The sequence below is a fragment of the Myotis yumanensis genome, unplaced genomic scaffold (assembly GCF_028538775.1).
Source record: "Myotis yumanensis isolate MYYU_CA2020_CCGP unplaced genomic scaffold, mMyoYum1.0.hap1 SCAF_8, whole genome shotgun sequence".
In the NCBI taxonomy this organism is placed as follows: Eukaryota; Metazoa; Chordata; class Mammalia; order Chiroptera; family Vespertilionidae; genus Myotis; species Myotis yumanensis.
In genome coordinates, this window is record NW_027223759.1 from 66,060,003 (window position 1) to 66,076,030 (window position 16,028).

Genomic DNA, 16,028 nt, shown 5'->3' on the forward strand with positions numbered 1-16,028 from the left:
CCCAATCATCCTCTCTCCTCTCCTCTCCTCTCCTCTCCTCTCCTCTCCTCTCCTCTCCTCTCCTCTCCTCTCCTTCTCTCTCACTTCCTTTTTATCCCATCCATTCTCATGGCTTTAAATATTATCTCTACACTGATGGCCATCACATTGTGTCTCAAGACAAGGTATCTTTCCACAGTTCAGATGCATATATCCATCTCTGGACATTCAGTACACATCCCAATTTAACCTGTCTAAAAGTAAAACTTCTGATCTCTCCCAACACTGCTCTAAACTCACTTTTCCTATTTCACTTCACTGTAACTCCATTCACCCTACTGCCACGTCATAAAAGTATCTTCTCTCATACTTAATATCCAGTCCCTCAGGAAATCATATTAGCTTGAAATTTAAAATAAATCCTGTTTCTAACCACTTTTCAGCCCTTCACTGCTACAACCCCAGACACAGCCACAATTGTCTCTTTCTAGAGTCTCTTAAAAAATCTCCCAGTTCATTCTTATACCCCTACAAGTTAGTCTTCATGAACCAATCAGTATGAAATATTTAAACATGGAAGTCCAATCATAACATCCCCTCAAAGCCCTTACTCAGTGTAAAGCTGATGTACTTAAATGGTCTATAAGGCCTAAATGACCTAGGTTTTATTGCCACTCTGACATTCCTGATCGTCATATTAGTCTAATGTGCTAGGTGTATTTCTCCTGCCTTAGGGTCTTTGTGCTGTGGTTCCCTCTACCTGTTATGCTGTTCTACCAGTTTTAACATGGCTCACTCTCTCACCTTCTTCAAGTTTTCACAAATCACCTGTTCTCTGGGGCACCAAGTTGTCCAGTTATTTTACTCTGTGACTCAGGCACCATAGATTCCCTTCTTCAGTTCAAATATCTGCAGGTGGGTGTGACAATGATCATCTCTTTACCTTTAATGACCTTTGGAAGTACAGAGGCGGCATTGACAAGTAGCCTCTTCAAGTTCAGAGAGAGAGAATAATGATTTTTCAATGGTCTCCTCATGAATGTCTAGGAATCTCCTTACAATGGGGAGTGCTATATATGTTACATCCTCTAAGGATAATCTCGTCTTGCAGAATTGATGATACAGGCTCAAACAGAAGACACTGATGGCTCTTTTGCCAACTGAAGTACATTTCCACAACAGCTGTACAGGAACTCTCAGCTGCTGCAAGATACTCCTGTGTTTAGATACCACTGTGTGAATGATGAACCATGCAGCTAGATTAAATCGTTTTGTTAATGTTCCTTCACCTACCTGGCAACCTTTAAGTTTCTAGAGGAGTCCTCCTCCAAGTCAGGCCCTGCAAATGAAGTTACCTTCTGGCACTGGATTCTAATATGTGAGATTTACATTGCTGGTATTCCCAATGGTTGCACAATTTCCTTTGCAAAGGACCACTTTTCCATTGATATCCTTATTATAAAGGAAAAAAAATGATCTAATAGTGTCTTCCTGAAGTATTACAGCTACAGTAGCAGAAGTATTTAATTTATCTTCACACAAGTCTTCACCCACATCCACAAAGTCTAAAGGTGCACACAAGGGATCCATGAAATGAGAATTTCAGCTTGTCTGCTCCCAAATTCCTTAGCAATTCAATATTCCCGGGAGACTTCGGAGTACTTCTGCAGTCCCACCCAGGTGGCATCAGCTCCAGGAAAGCACTGAAACAGCATTCAAGTGCCTATTACACAACAAAAGCTCAATCATTATTAATTGTTTTCCTTACTTCTCACTTAACAATCTATACTTAAGCATATGGACTAAACTATAAGTTTCTTGAAGGCAAGGAATGTAATGAGATGACATTCATTCCCCTAGAATTTGCAAATAAATAGATTGAAGCCCATATAAATTAGTTAGAAGGTTCTACATTACTAGAAAAGTTGATATGTTTGATGGATAATGATTCAGGAAGTTATTTTGAAGGGAATTAGAACTAGTAATACTATCCACCCCTATAACAGTGCTATATATCAAAATATGTTTCATAGTAATGATACTGAAGCATTATAAGAGTCTCAATTATAAAAATGATGTATTATTTTCAGGATACTAGACTTATTAAGGAAGATAAATGGGTTAATATATTTTAAGAAATCTGTCAATGGTGGTTGAAATATAAATGTTTTTGCTTAACACTGTGTTACTGAAATACTAATTTAGCACACACTATTTTCTCAATTATCTTAGTGAAGCAAATATCATTTTATATATAGAGAAATCAGGGTTTGTAGATTAATTTAGGACGTATAATTTTATGGAAACATTTATGTGTAAAAACATAAAAATGTTTTTTAAATAGTTAAAACAAATTAAAATCTTTTTGTAGAACCAGAAAATTACACATAATTGTCAATAATTATAATTTTTAAGAAAATGAACAAAATCATAACTTGATAGAGAGAAAATTATCAATTTCCTAAAGTATTTTTCAAGAGATTTTCTAATTTTATTCTACTGTATTCGAACAGTTGTTTTTTTGGTTTTGTTTTGTTTTTAATTCAGCTATGGCAAAGCTTTAAATGACATCAGACAATACCTTTTGTGATATTAAAACAAATCCACATCAATATGGGGAAGAAAATATTTCCTATTTGTGCAATTTTTCCATTAATTATGTGGAGTAGTGCTATCATAATAATAAAAGGCCAAGAGGCGTCAGAACCAAAACGGCCAATCGATTGGTCGCCATGAGGTGGCATTGACCACCTCAGCCTGGGTCCAGTGAGTGGCGGTGGCAGCCGGAGCAAAGCAGCCCCGGTCCCAAATGCCTGGCGGCAGCCAGAGCAAAACAACCCAGGTCCCGGGAGCCTGGCAGTGGCAGGAGTGAAGTAGCCCGGGTCCTGGGTGCTGGAGGGAAGCCAGTGCCAGCAGCCGGGGGAAGGAAGGCCTATTCTTGCACGAATCTTCGTGAATCGGGCCTCTAGTTTGATTAGAATGCAGTTAGTGAAATGAGGTTCTAGATTATCCATGACAATGTAAAAATTTATGGAATAATGGAAATGTTCTTATGGTTCAATATGGTAGCCACTAGCCATAAGAGGCTATTTAATACTTGAAATGTGGCTATGTAGCTGAAGAACTGAGTCACAATTTTATTTAATTTTAATTTAATTTAAATAGCCTTATGGTACTAGTGGCTACCATATTGGACAGCACTGTACTAAAGAAATTTCCTTTATGTTCTGAATTGGGACACAAATCGACATTTCTAATCTATCTCTATATTACAACTGAAAATATATTAAATTAGTAGGTTTTTCTCACATATTGGACATAGTGCAAGAATAGAACTCTTTTCAAGATGCCATTTTTCTAAATTTAAATTTCTTTGGAAAGAACCAGTGATGGAATTTATTCTAGATCCATGAAAATTAGGCTGCATTATAACTCTATTCTGTTTTGGCATGCAATGTGTGACATGATGTAAACCTACATCATTACATGTGTTCATATATTTATATTATTTCATCAGTTTAAATTGTTTATCTAAGAGAAATAGCTATTTTAAAAATGCAGGTAAAGTAATGACTAAAATACTCTCTTGGCATTTATTCTATTACTGAACAGGTGCCACTTTCTATAATTTCATAAGATACACAAATTAGGAAAACAAAAATGTGTCAGGAAGGAAGAATATGACATAAAATTGATGTTTTAAAAAGCATAAGCTACAACCCTGGTATTGCTAAAACATTTGTTTTCACAGGTGGGAAAAATGTTTACTAGATAGTTTATAACATATTATTATTATTAAAATAGCTAATATTTAAGTTTTGAAAATATATGCACATTATCTCATTAGCCTCTAAAAGCAGCTGTCATTAAGTGAATATAATTTGGAAAGTTAATTTATAAATGTTTCAATAAAATGTCTATATCAATAAAATAGGATAGCAGTTCTTTTACTATCACTTTGTATTCTGCATGTATGACATCTGTCATCATTTGAGATGTCCAAATAAGTTAACCTAACACCCAGGAGTCTGGGAATAAACTTCTAAGTGTTTCGTCTTTAGACAGAATTGACAAGCTCTGTGATTCTAGGTTTTAATTTTATGTTCCAAATTGACACACTCTTCATAACTTAAATAAAACCAATGGCATACTTTACCACTTAACAATGCACTCTTCAATGAAAGTGTTATTATTTTTAAATAGTACATTATATGTGTGTGTGTCTACCTTCTTTTTATTATCAATTTATTTTTATTATTACACTTTTGAGATGATATTAGTTAATAAAATTATATAGGTTTCAAGTGTACAGTTCTATAATACATCATTTGTATATTGCATCCACCCAAAGTCAAATTTCTTTCTGTCTCCATATAATTGACCCCCTTTACCATTTACTACCTCCCCCAAAGTAGAACCAGAGCAAATCAAAATAATGCATATAGTTATTTAACTTCTCATTAATACCTAGGTGTTTAAAATACTTTCTTTTAACATGATTTTTACCCTGGTCTACTTTGAGAAATTATTATTTTTTTTTTCAGATGGAAAAACTATATATATATTTTTTTTTTTGCTAAAAGTATTACAAAGGGTATTACATAAGTGTCCTTTTTATCCCCCCCACCCTTGACAAACCCCTGCCCTCCGTACCCCCCAGTGTCTTATGTCCATTGGTTATGCTTATATAGATGCATACAAGTCCTTCGGTTGATCTCTTACTCCCCTCCCTCCTGTCCCCCAACCCTCCCTGGCCTTCCCGCTGCAGTTTGACAATCAGTTTGAGGCAGCTCTGCCTCTGTATCTATTATTGTTCAAAAGTTTGTAATGGTCTTTATTATCCATAAATGAGTGAGATCATGTGGTGTTTTTCCTTCATTGACTGGCTTATTTCACTTAGCATAATGCTCTCCAGTTCCATCCATGCTGTTGCAAATGGTATGAGTTCCTTCTTTTTTACAGCAGCATAGTATTCCATCCTGTAGATGTACCAAAGTTTTCTAATCCATTCATCTACTGATGGGCACTTAGGCTGTTTTCAGATCTTAGCTATGGTGAATTGTGCTGCTATGAACATAGGGGTGCATATATCCTTTCTAACTGGTGTTTCTGGTTCCTTGGGATATATTCCTAGAAGTGGGATCACAGGGTCAAATGGGAGTTCCATTTCCAATTTTTTGAGGAAACTCCATACTGTCTTCCATAGTGGCTGCACCAGTCTGCATTCCCACCAGCAGTGCAGGAGGGTTCCCTTTTCTCCACATCCTCTCCAGCACTTGTCGTTTGTTGATTTGTTGATGATGGCCATTCTGACAGGTGTGAGATGGTACCTCATTGTTGTTTTGATTTGCATCTCTCGGATGATTAGTGACTTTGAGCATGTTTTCATATGTCTCTTGGCTTTCTGAATGTCCTCTTTTGAGAGATGTCTATTTAGCTCCTTTGCCCATTTTTTGATTGGGTTGTTTATCTTCTTTTTGTTAAGTTGTATGAGTTCCCTATAAATTTTGGAGATTAAGCCCTTATCAGATATGACGTTGGCAAATATGTTTTCCCATGAAGTGGGTTTTCTTGTTGTTTTGTTGATGGTTTCTTTTGCTGTGCAGAAGCTTTTTATTTTGATGTAGTCCCATTTGTTCATTTTCTCTTTAGTTTCAACTGCCCTAGGAGCTGTATCAGTGAAGAAATTGCTTTGGCATATGTCTGAGATTTTGTTGCCTTTGTATTCTTCTAGAATTTTTATGGTTTCCTGTCGTACATTTAAGTCCTTTATCCATTTTGAGTTTATTCTTGTGTATGGTGTAAGTTGGTAGTCTAGTTTCATTTTCTTGCATATATCTGTCCAATTTTCCCAACACCATTTATTGAAGAGACTATCTTGACTCCATTGTATGTTCATGCCTCCTTTGTCAAAAATTAAGCATATTGGTTCGGGCTAATTTCGGGACTCTCTATTCTATTCCACTGATCTATATGTCTGTTCTTGTGCCAGTACCAGGCAGTTTTGAGAACAATGGGTTTGTAATACAGCTTGATATCTGGCATTGAGATCCCACCTACTTTGTTCTTTCTCAGGATCGCTGCAGCTATTCGGGGTCTTTTTTTATTCCAGATGGAGAGTTCGTTCTAGATCTTTGAAGAAGGCCATTGGTATTTTAATGGGAAGTGTGTTGAATTTATAGATTGCTTTGGGTAGTATGGACATTTTAATGATGTTGATTCTACCAATCCAAGAACATGGTATGTTCTTCCATCTGTTTATGTCTTCCTCTATCTCTTTTTTCAACTCCTGTAGTTTTCTGAGTAGAGGTCTTTTACCTCTTTAGTTAAGTTTATTCCTAGGTATCTTAATTTTTTTGGTGCGATGGTAAATGGGATTGTTTTTATAATCTCTCTTTCTGAAAGTTCACTATTGGTGTATAGAAATGCCTCGGATTTCTTGGGGTTAATTTTGTATCCTGCTACATTGCCAAATTCATGTATTAAGTCTAGTAGTTTTTTGATGGAGTCTTTGAGAAATTATTTTATGCAATCCTATATAATAAAAGCATAATATGTTAAGTTCCTGACTGTTCGTTAGACCATTCAACCAGTCACTATGATATGCACTGACCACCAGGGGGCAGACACTCTGACAGGTAGGTTAGCTTGCTGCTGGAGTCCAGCTCATCAGGACTTGGTGAGAGGGCAAGGCATGTCCTGGAGCCCTCCCGTGGTCCCTCCCGGGCCCCGATCGTGCACCGGTGGGGTCCCTCAGCCTGCCCTATGCCCTCCTGCAACCCAGGACTCCTTGGGGGATGTCAGGGAGCCAGTTTTGGCACAATCCCTGCAGGCCAGTGTGAGGGACCCCACCAGTGCACAAATCCGTGCACCGGGCCTCTAGTTTAAAATAAATACATATAAAATGTTTATTGTAAAAATAGAAAAAGAAAGTGTAAAATGGCAAGATATTGGAGAAATTAGCTTAGGCTAATGCTGTGACTGTAATTGAACATTAGAGTCAGCCCAAAGCTTTCTGGGAATAAAAACATATCTAAAAATTAAAAAGGAAGCCAGAAATGTCACAAGCATAGAGTGTTATAGCTGGTAATGGGATTTCAATGAAAGGTGATGAGTTTTTGACATTGTAATACTAGTATTGACCCTGATATTAAAATATACACCAGACAATAGGAACTTTATCTCAAAACTGAATTCTGAAAGTAACTTATTATCTTTATGTGAATAATATTGAAAAACATGATGAAAACTTCCCTCAGTAGTGTTTTGCAGGAGATGTAATAATGTACTTCGTGTGTCCATTTGATTTTGATGTTTTATTCTAGGGAGGTAGGCTAATGATGTCCAGGTATATGGATTTCTGCTTCCAAATTGATTTTTCATAAAGCTTAGAAATTAAAAGAGAAATGATTGGTTAGCACATGTCTCAGCCATCCTTTCTTAAACATAAGATTCTCCAGCTACACTCTCAACAGGAACATGCAGCAATAGTGCAAGACTGAGCTGTCAATGTCTGGAGACAAGTGTTATGTTGTGCACTAACAATGGCTTCCCTTTTTGTGGACACTGAGTGTCATATCCACAGTATTTGCTGTGCATCATAGAAATTCAAGAACTGAAATTGCTGTTTATTTAAAAAAGAGAAAAAAATTCTTACATATGTGCAGGAATAAATTTCAAAATCCATTCAAACTGACTCAAATATTTCCTAAGTGGTAGTGCTGAATCTGCTGAATTATCTGAATAAATTCTCATTCGGCAAGCCAGAATTCCACACCATATAGCACAGACTAAATTAATTTGACCAGGAAACATTGAAAGCCGATATGAATATCCACTTTGACCAGGAAATTAGTTACTACTACTCATTGGAATATCTGTCATTTGCATGGTTTTCTGAAGATTCAAATAATTTACATTCCCAGACCAATAACTTGAATGACCTAAAGAATATGGTAATTTTAACCAAATATCACTTTATTTAACTTTTATTTTTTCCTTTGTTATTTAACAACTCATCTGGAATTTTTTATATAAAGATAAAATTCTTGTATGCTATAAAGGACTCTATGGACTTCAAGGCAGCTTGGCATCAAAAACTATTTATTGCATTTATTTATTTTTCCTCATTTGACAAAGGTTAAGCTTTAACATGGTCTTAAAATTTAGTCATCCAATTTTCTATTTACCTTAATATGAATTATATTCTTGAACTTCTATCTCTTTTGCAAAAGAGATATTTAAATCATGAAACTTTCATAAATTTACATGTAGGTGTTTATTTCTCTGTGTCTCAATATGCCTTTGGACATTCACTTCCAACATATAATCATTATCATGCTGCATTTTACTTGTTTATTCATAAACTTGTCTTTCAGCCTTTGTAGCAAACTGGAACCAATTGGGAAGCTTTAAAAATACTGATGCCTGGACTTTTGTCTAACACAAGATTCTGATTTAATTGGTCTAGGGTCACATCTGAGCACCATAATTTGCAAAACTCTCCCAGTGGTTCTTATCTATGGCTAAGTGGAAAATTACTACTCTTAACTGTAAGATTCTTGAAGGTAGGAGCTATGGCTTAAACATCCTTATATTAGCTTAACAAAGTGCCTGCCACATGTATTTCATTTCAGAACATATGTTATTAGATATTATTCAATAATACAAACCCAAATCATGTAGTTAACTTCACAAAGGTCTTTCCAAAAAGCCTTTTTTTTTTTCTATTCTCAAGAATTTAAGTTTTCCTCTCAGCAATTTTGATCTTCTTTCTTAGGATTAAAATTGTTCAATTTGCCCTGACTGGTTTTGCTCAGTGGATAGAGCAGCGACCCTTGGGTTCAATTCCAGTGAAGGGCAGGTACCTCAGTTGCAGACTCAATCCCTGCCCCCAGTCATCAGGGTGTTTGCAGGAGTTAATCAACCAATGTATCTCTCTCTGTCTTTCCCCTTTCCTTCTACTCTAAGAATCAATGGAAAAAAATCATCAAGTGAGAATTAACAACAACAAAAAAATGTTCAATTTTTCCTTATGGACAAAACAGAAAATAAGAAAAAAATATGATGTTCTGTTACCTATAACAACATAAACTAAATACTGTGATTAATATCTCCTATTAAAAATTATCTGGCCTCTACCATTTTAATGCGATCTCTCTTAATTCCTCATTCCTTCAGAATTTACTTTAATAAAATAAATTACATTCTTAAATGTCATGCACACAAGATATGCCTGTTTTAGAAATAATTTCTTCTCTGCACAAGAATTTTAAGCCAAAACCACACTTGAACATAATTTTAAATCAGTGGTTCCCAACCAAGGACATCTGGTAATATCTGTTTTATTGGTTGTCACAACTTGGGGGAAAGGGAGTGCCATTGGTACATAGTGGGTAGAGGGCAAGGATGCTGGTAACCACATAACAATGCACAGTACAAACCCCCCACAATAAAGAATCATTGACCCAAAATATTAATAGTACTGAGGTTGAGAAACAAATGCAAGTTAAATACAAATGCAAATTAAACATAAGTATTTTAAATAAATTATTTCATTTCCCCATGGTTTCCTTTCATTCTAAGGAAAAACCAAGAAAATGTCCAAAATAAATGCTTGCTAGAATTTTTGATTTTCTTTTCTTTTTTTTTTTAATATATTTTATTGATTTTTTACAGAGAGGAAGGGAGAGAGATAGAGTTAGAAACATCGATGAGAGAGAAACATCGATCAGCTGCCTCCTGCACATCTCCCACTGGGGATGTGCCCTCAACCCTGGTACATGCCCTTGACCGGAATCGAACCCGGGACCCTTGAGTCCGCAGGCCGACGCTCTATCCACTGAGCCAAACCGGTTTTGGCTAGAATTTTTGATTTTCAAAGGTATCAGAAATAAGAAATGAAAACTTTCTACAGAAATGGAATTGTGGAAGTGGGCCAGGAGTTTCCACCAATGATCTAAAAAGGCATTAGGGGCTGTATGTTTCATTTGAAAATTTAAATTTCAAGGCCAGGCTTGCTACAGATAGTTTGAAAAGTTCTCTCTTCTTCCCATCAGAATACCTTCTGTTTTTAAAGAGGTACCATTTTCCACAGGTATCCATTGATTCACAGATCCTTACTTCATTGTCCCGGTGCCTCCTACTGCCTGTCTCCTGGTCCTGAGGTTGAAAGTTTCCACTGGTTCATCTGTCATAGTCAACCTCCTGACCATAGCCAATCTATAAGGCTTCCCATCAGAATTTCATGCTGCATGTAATTTCCCCTTTCAAATTCAGGCACTCACTCCACAAGCTTCCAAGGATGTTGGCTACTTAGACTATACATATCGGCATCTTTCTGTGGGAATATTTATTCCATGCAGACTACTCTTTTATGAGGGTAGCTTGAATGGAATAAATAGCAAATTAGATGCTACAAAAGCCCACCCCTTTGCTTCAATTAAGGACAATTTTTGAAGCCTCTTTTCAGTTCCAGGATTCCACATGGCTTTGGCATTGGCTAATGCCTCTCGTGTAACTTATCACAGTTCCGCTTTCCACTTTCCCAACACTGGTACCCTCACTTTCTTACAGGTATCCCTGAGAGCATTCCCAATAAAATTTCTGCTGATAAACCTTAATCTCAGAGTATGTTTCTAGAAAAAGTGATACTTAATAGGGCTCAATAGCTTTAATAATGCCTTGTAGTTTTCCATATATATAGGTCCTTCACATCCTCTGTTAACCCTATTCCTAGTTATTTGAGTCTTTCTGTTGCAATTGCAAAATGAATTGTTTCCTTCATTTCTTTTTCTAAAATTACATTGTTAGTCCGGCAGTGGTCAGCAAACTCATTAGTCAACAGAGCCAAATATCAACAGTACAACGATTGAAATTTCTTTTGAGAGCCAAATTTTTTAAATGCTGGGGTCCTGCCCCAGCAGGTCCAAGGGTCCCCAAAGGTGTGGACAGAGTCAGCGAAGAAGGAATGACATGGAGACAGCCTTCAGTTGATCAGCAGCGTAGCCAGGATCTCTAGCTAGGCTCTCCAGCGAAGTTCTGGTCAGGATCATTAGCCATGTTCTCTCGCTAGGTTCTCCAGCCAGGTTCTCCAGCCAGGTTCGGTCCCCAGGTTCTATCCAGGTTCTCCTGCCATGTTCTGTCTAGGTTCTCCAGCCAAGTTCTGTAGCCAGGTTCTGTACAGGATCTTTTGCCATGTTCTCTCCCTAGGTTCTGTATCTAGGTTCTGTGTCCTGTTGTCTTGTTACATCTGTATTTATACCAGTTGATTTTAATCCTGTCAATTTCTATTCCAAAGGTTAGGGCGTTTCTTTTTCCAGGGAGTAAAGATTATGTAGCTTAAGAGTGATTGTTCTTAGTTAAAGTGATTAACTACCCGCCTGGCACTTAGTTAAGGGGTTTTATTCCCTCCCTAACTTCAGGGAAAAATTCCTACCTGGGGAAACAACCTTTCTCGGAGAGGTGACCTTGGTTAAAACACATAGCGCCAAGAAGAGGAGCAAACATATTAAGAACAGTATGCCATATACACCAGGTCCCTTGAAACATGCTGTGCAGATGTTTCTTCCCTGCAGCGACTGTGTCAAGCAGCAAGGATGGACCGGCTCCCGGCATTAAACTTAAACTATATAGGTAGGTACATTGTTATTAACTTAATTAGGGTACTCCTAAGGCTTGGGAAGAGCTACACTCAAGGGGCCAAAGAGCCGCATGTGGCTCTCAAGCCGCAGTTTGCCGACCACTGGACTCTATAGGAATGCAGTGGATTTTTGGACATTGATTTTGCATCCTGCAACTCTACTGTGTTTGTTTATTGTTTCTAATAGTTTTTGATGGAATCTTTAGGGTTTTCTATATAAAAATCATGTCATTTTGCTTCTTCATTCCCAATTTGGATGCTTTTTTATTTCTTTCCTTTGCCTGGCTGTTCTGGCTAGGACTTCCAATACTCTGTTTAATATGTAGTGAGAATGGACCCTTTCCATCCCTCAGTAAATATAAGGGACTTCCGGAGGAGGCAGCTGAGGGTTTCCTACGTAAAAATTCTGCCTACTGTCTAACATTTTCTTTGTAATACAGCATCTTATGGGGTCTTGGTGCCACAGCAGAAACTCACAATTTAACATCCTGTTACATGTACTACCTAGAAGGGGATGCAAACTGGAGCTTAAGGTACTTTCCTCAATGGAACTTTATTAGCATTCACCTTGTGCCAGGGAAAACCCTTAGGAGTGTGAGTTATAGTGCAATTAATGTTGGGTCTCTCTGGACCACCATGAGGGTTTCTCAAAATATGTAGCACTATTTCTTTGGGATAATGAGAATTATTTCTTGAGATAAGAATTGATAAATATTATTTTGGAATAAAATGATTTGTAAGTTAAGGACTTCCTCAAATTGGTGATTGACTTGCTACCCAAACCCTCACCCAGGCATGCAGTTTAGGCCGGAGTCACACTGCAGTTTGTACCATGAAGACAAACCATTGGCCCTCTGAAAGCTGACAGGACCACCCAACTGCGAACCGGTTTAGCTTTGTTATTGCTGTTACCCTAGCCTCCAAACCATTGAGCAGGTACATACTATTCAACCAGAATAAAATCTTTAGTTTTTTATGTTATTTACTTAATATTATCAATCTAATTTATTCCAGACCTCAACATGGCTTAGGTAAACTTACAAAGTGAATTTGACACCTGGTGATCTGTGACTTTGAGTGTGGGCAGCTTCTTCATTCCTTGTGGTGTCTTGTATTTTGAAAACTGTTGATAAATACTTTTGATTTTACACAACTTGCCTATCACCCTTCTTAACAAAAGGTAACATGTTAGTCCTCCAAATAGTTATCATTGTTATTAATAATAATCTTTATAGGACTAATTCTAAATGTAAACAACAGTGTTTTCTAGAGTCTAAGTATGTGAGAAATGAATATGGAATTAGGGATATACATTATTCGCCAAATAAATCTGCATTTTTTGTATCCATAGTGAGTGGAAAATCTTCCTGATTTCTAAGTTTTGAGCTTAGGACCTGTGCCTTAATGGCAAGAAAACCTCAATTCTTGAATTTACTTCCAATGTTAATGATCTCATATCTCTTTGAGAACTGGGCACTGGTTCTGGCAGCCAAATACAGAAAGCTAAAATGAGTGCCTTAATTCTATCAGAGTATGCATTTTGTGGTCCGTTAATATTTTACATTAAGCCAATTTTGAGCTATTAAAGGTTTTCTTTTTTCTTTTCTTTTTAAGTTTGCTAATCATCAGGAAGCACTCACTTTCATCTGGGATTTGTTGGCACTGATTGTGTTTCCTTAGGTCCTGTCCTTCAGACCAAGCTTTCAGAATTAGGGTTGAGTGGCTGCAGAGCAGAGCTGTTAGAAAGCATGGACTCCATCCTACCCCACCCGCCATCCCAGGGTGTTTCCATTCCTTTTCTTTGGGTTCATAGAATTAAAAAGAGGGAAAAAGAGGGATAATGTCAGATAGTCAGGAAAATATTCCTATTCATTTTATATAATAGGAATACATTCTGGCTTGGGGATACATTCTGGCTGTATCAGTTAGGAGAGTAGTTTGTCATACTGGATTATGCTGATTTTTCATTGTATGCATATTAGTGTTTTCTACATGAGCTTGAAGTACTTTTCTGAAGCTCTGTCACATGTCCCTTCTCTTTTTCCTCATGGGTTAGAATTCCTTGCTCTATCAATTGGGTTCTTAGTAAGAAACATATGGTACACTTGAAACGGTTTAACTGAATAGTTCATTAGAAAGACCAGGATGAGGGGAATCAGTTAGAAATATTTGAAGCACAGTGGCAGCCTCAATATTTGAACAGGGGGAAGCCTGAAGGAAAAAATGAGTGGACAGTGTTACTAGAGTCCAGTGAAAGATGGAACCATGGGAGACCATCCACCCCAAGAATACTGAGAAAATAACCAGTATTCCTCTTCCAATCCCTTATTTCCTACCTGTAGCTTTCCCATTCATCTCCAATTGGCTAAACCCAGCCGGCAGCACAGAACAACAAAAACAACAAAACAATAAACCTGGCAATGCAGTCCATAGAAGCTGGGTGGCTTATAGATAGCAGAATTAATTTCTCACACTTCTAAAGGCTGGAAAGTCCAAGGTCAAGGTGCCAGCATGATTGATTGTTTTCTGCTGAGAGACCTCTTCTTGGTTCATAGCTGGGGCCGCCTCTCTGTGCTCTCACATGTGGAAAGGGGTGAGGGATCTCTGGAGTCTCTTTTAAAAGAACACTAATCCCATTGTGTGGGCTCCACTTTAGTAATCTCAGTACCTCCCAAAGACCCATCCTCCTAATAGCATCATCTTTTGGGGTTAAGATTTCAACATATGAATTTGCATTGGGGGACGGGCACAAACATCCAGACCACAAAGTAAGACTATTCTTTTTATTATTATTATTATTATTGAATGCACTACACAATAAGCTCTATACTAGAACTGGGAATTCAGAAAGAAAACATAAAATCCTTGAATGTTAGAATAAAGCATGCAGATAAGGGGCTCGAAAATGTAGTTTGAATGGGAGGAAGATCAATACATCTATCACCCCCCTCATTTAGATACCTCCACATCACTCAGTTTGCAACCCGTCATCTTTGCCAGCAACTCTTTCTACTCAAGCCCCATTTCTTTTCATAGGCCTTGCCCTGCTGTCCATCAGAAAACTAAAACTCCTCTCAGACACACACACACACACACACACACTCACACACACACACACACACACTAGTTAGCTCTTGGAAAACGTTAAGGAAAACAGTTATAAGTAAAAAAAAGAGAGAAAATAGAAATAGAAGAAATAATGCACCTTTTACTTCTTGTCAGTTTCCCCAATGTTATTAGGAAAAAATGTAAGTACACATGTACACACACAGGCACATATATAATCCTAGAAAATAACTAATGAGGGTTCTTCAGGCAGTATGAGTAGATAGGGGAGAACAGTCCAATTCTGTTGGTTATCACACAGAACACCTTTGGAATGCACAGGGGAGCCGGTGGCAGAAGAGCATGAGTCTCAAACTCACTTCCAGAACCCTTATTTGGAAGCATGCACATCTACCAGCCCTTGATGGACTATAGCCTTGTCTTAATCTGCTGGAACTAATCCCATTCCTACTACCAAGGTGTGGTAGGGGAGAGGAGAAGGGTACATTTAAACACCCCCATCTACTACAGAGTTAGGAGGACTGCTATTGAACTTCAAAACATTTTGCCATAAACAGATTGTTTACACAACACAGCTGTCGAAACGGCTTTCATGACAGGAACTTACTAAGGCCTTTGGGGGATGATGAGATTTGTTAAAATCAAGATGTCTGTTAGCTGCCCTTGATGGATTCACCATCACCTAGGCTTACACAAGTTTTGTGGGCTGAACTGTGAGCCTATCCCTACTATGAAAACAAATTAATTTCTTGTTTAAAAACTTTCAGTGTCACCTACAGCCTGCGAGATAAAATTCAAGCTCCTTACCAATATACATATGGACTCTTATGGTCTGGCTCCTATCTCCAGGACTGACCTTATGAGAAGGAAATTGTACCTACCCAATCTTTATAGGCTATTTCTTTCCCCCTTCCTACTTTTCTGTTTAGAATGCCTAGTCTACCCTTAAAAATTCCTGCTTCTCTTTAAGACTCATCTCAGGCATCATCTCTTTTCTGAACCCTTCTCTGACATCCCGCCCCTTCCTACGTAATGGTTCTCGATTAAGGTCCAGTAACATTTTGCAATTTCTTCTATCAGTGCTCTGAACAAATTGTATACCAATAGTCATGCTACCCTATCTATCAGAGGCCCTGTGTTTTCCTACAGGCTTCCTTCCTTCTGTTCTATGTCCCTCTTAGGTGCAAAGTTTAGCCCATGAATCCTTTTCTTCCAGTAGAGAACAATATTTGGCTTTTCATAAGTTTTTTTTTTTTAATTTTCTGAGGGTGTAAAGGCTCCAAAAAGGAATGCATTGTATGAGTCCTTTCTCACATTCACTATCATATTGAGGTACTCTGCC

General features: G+C 37.6%; 1 pseudogene; it reads right to left on the bottom strand.

Moving 5' to 3' along the window:
- Positions 1–803: 803 nt before the first annotated feature.
- Positions 804–1,569, bottom strand: LOC139015796 (ganglioside-induced differentiation-associated protein 2 pseudogene; annotated as a pseudogene).
- Between the last annotated feature and the right edge of the window lie 14,459 nt (positions 1,570–16,028).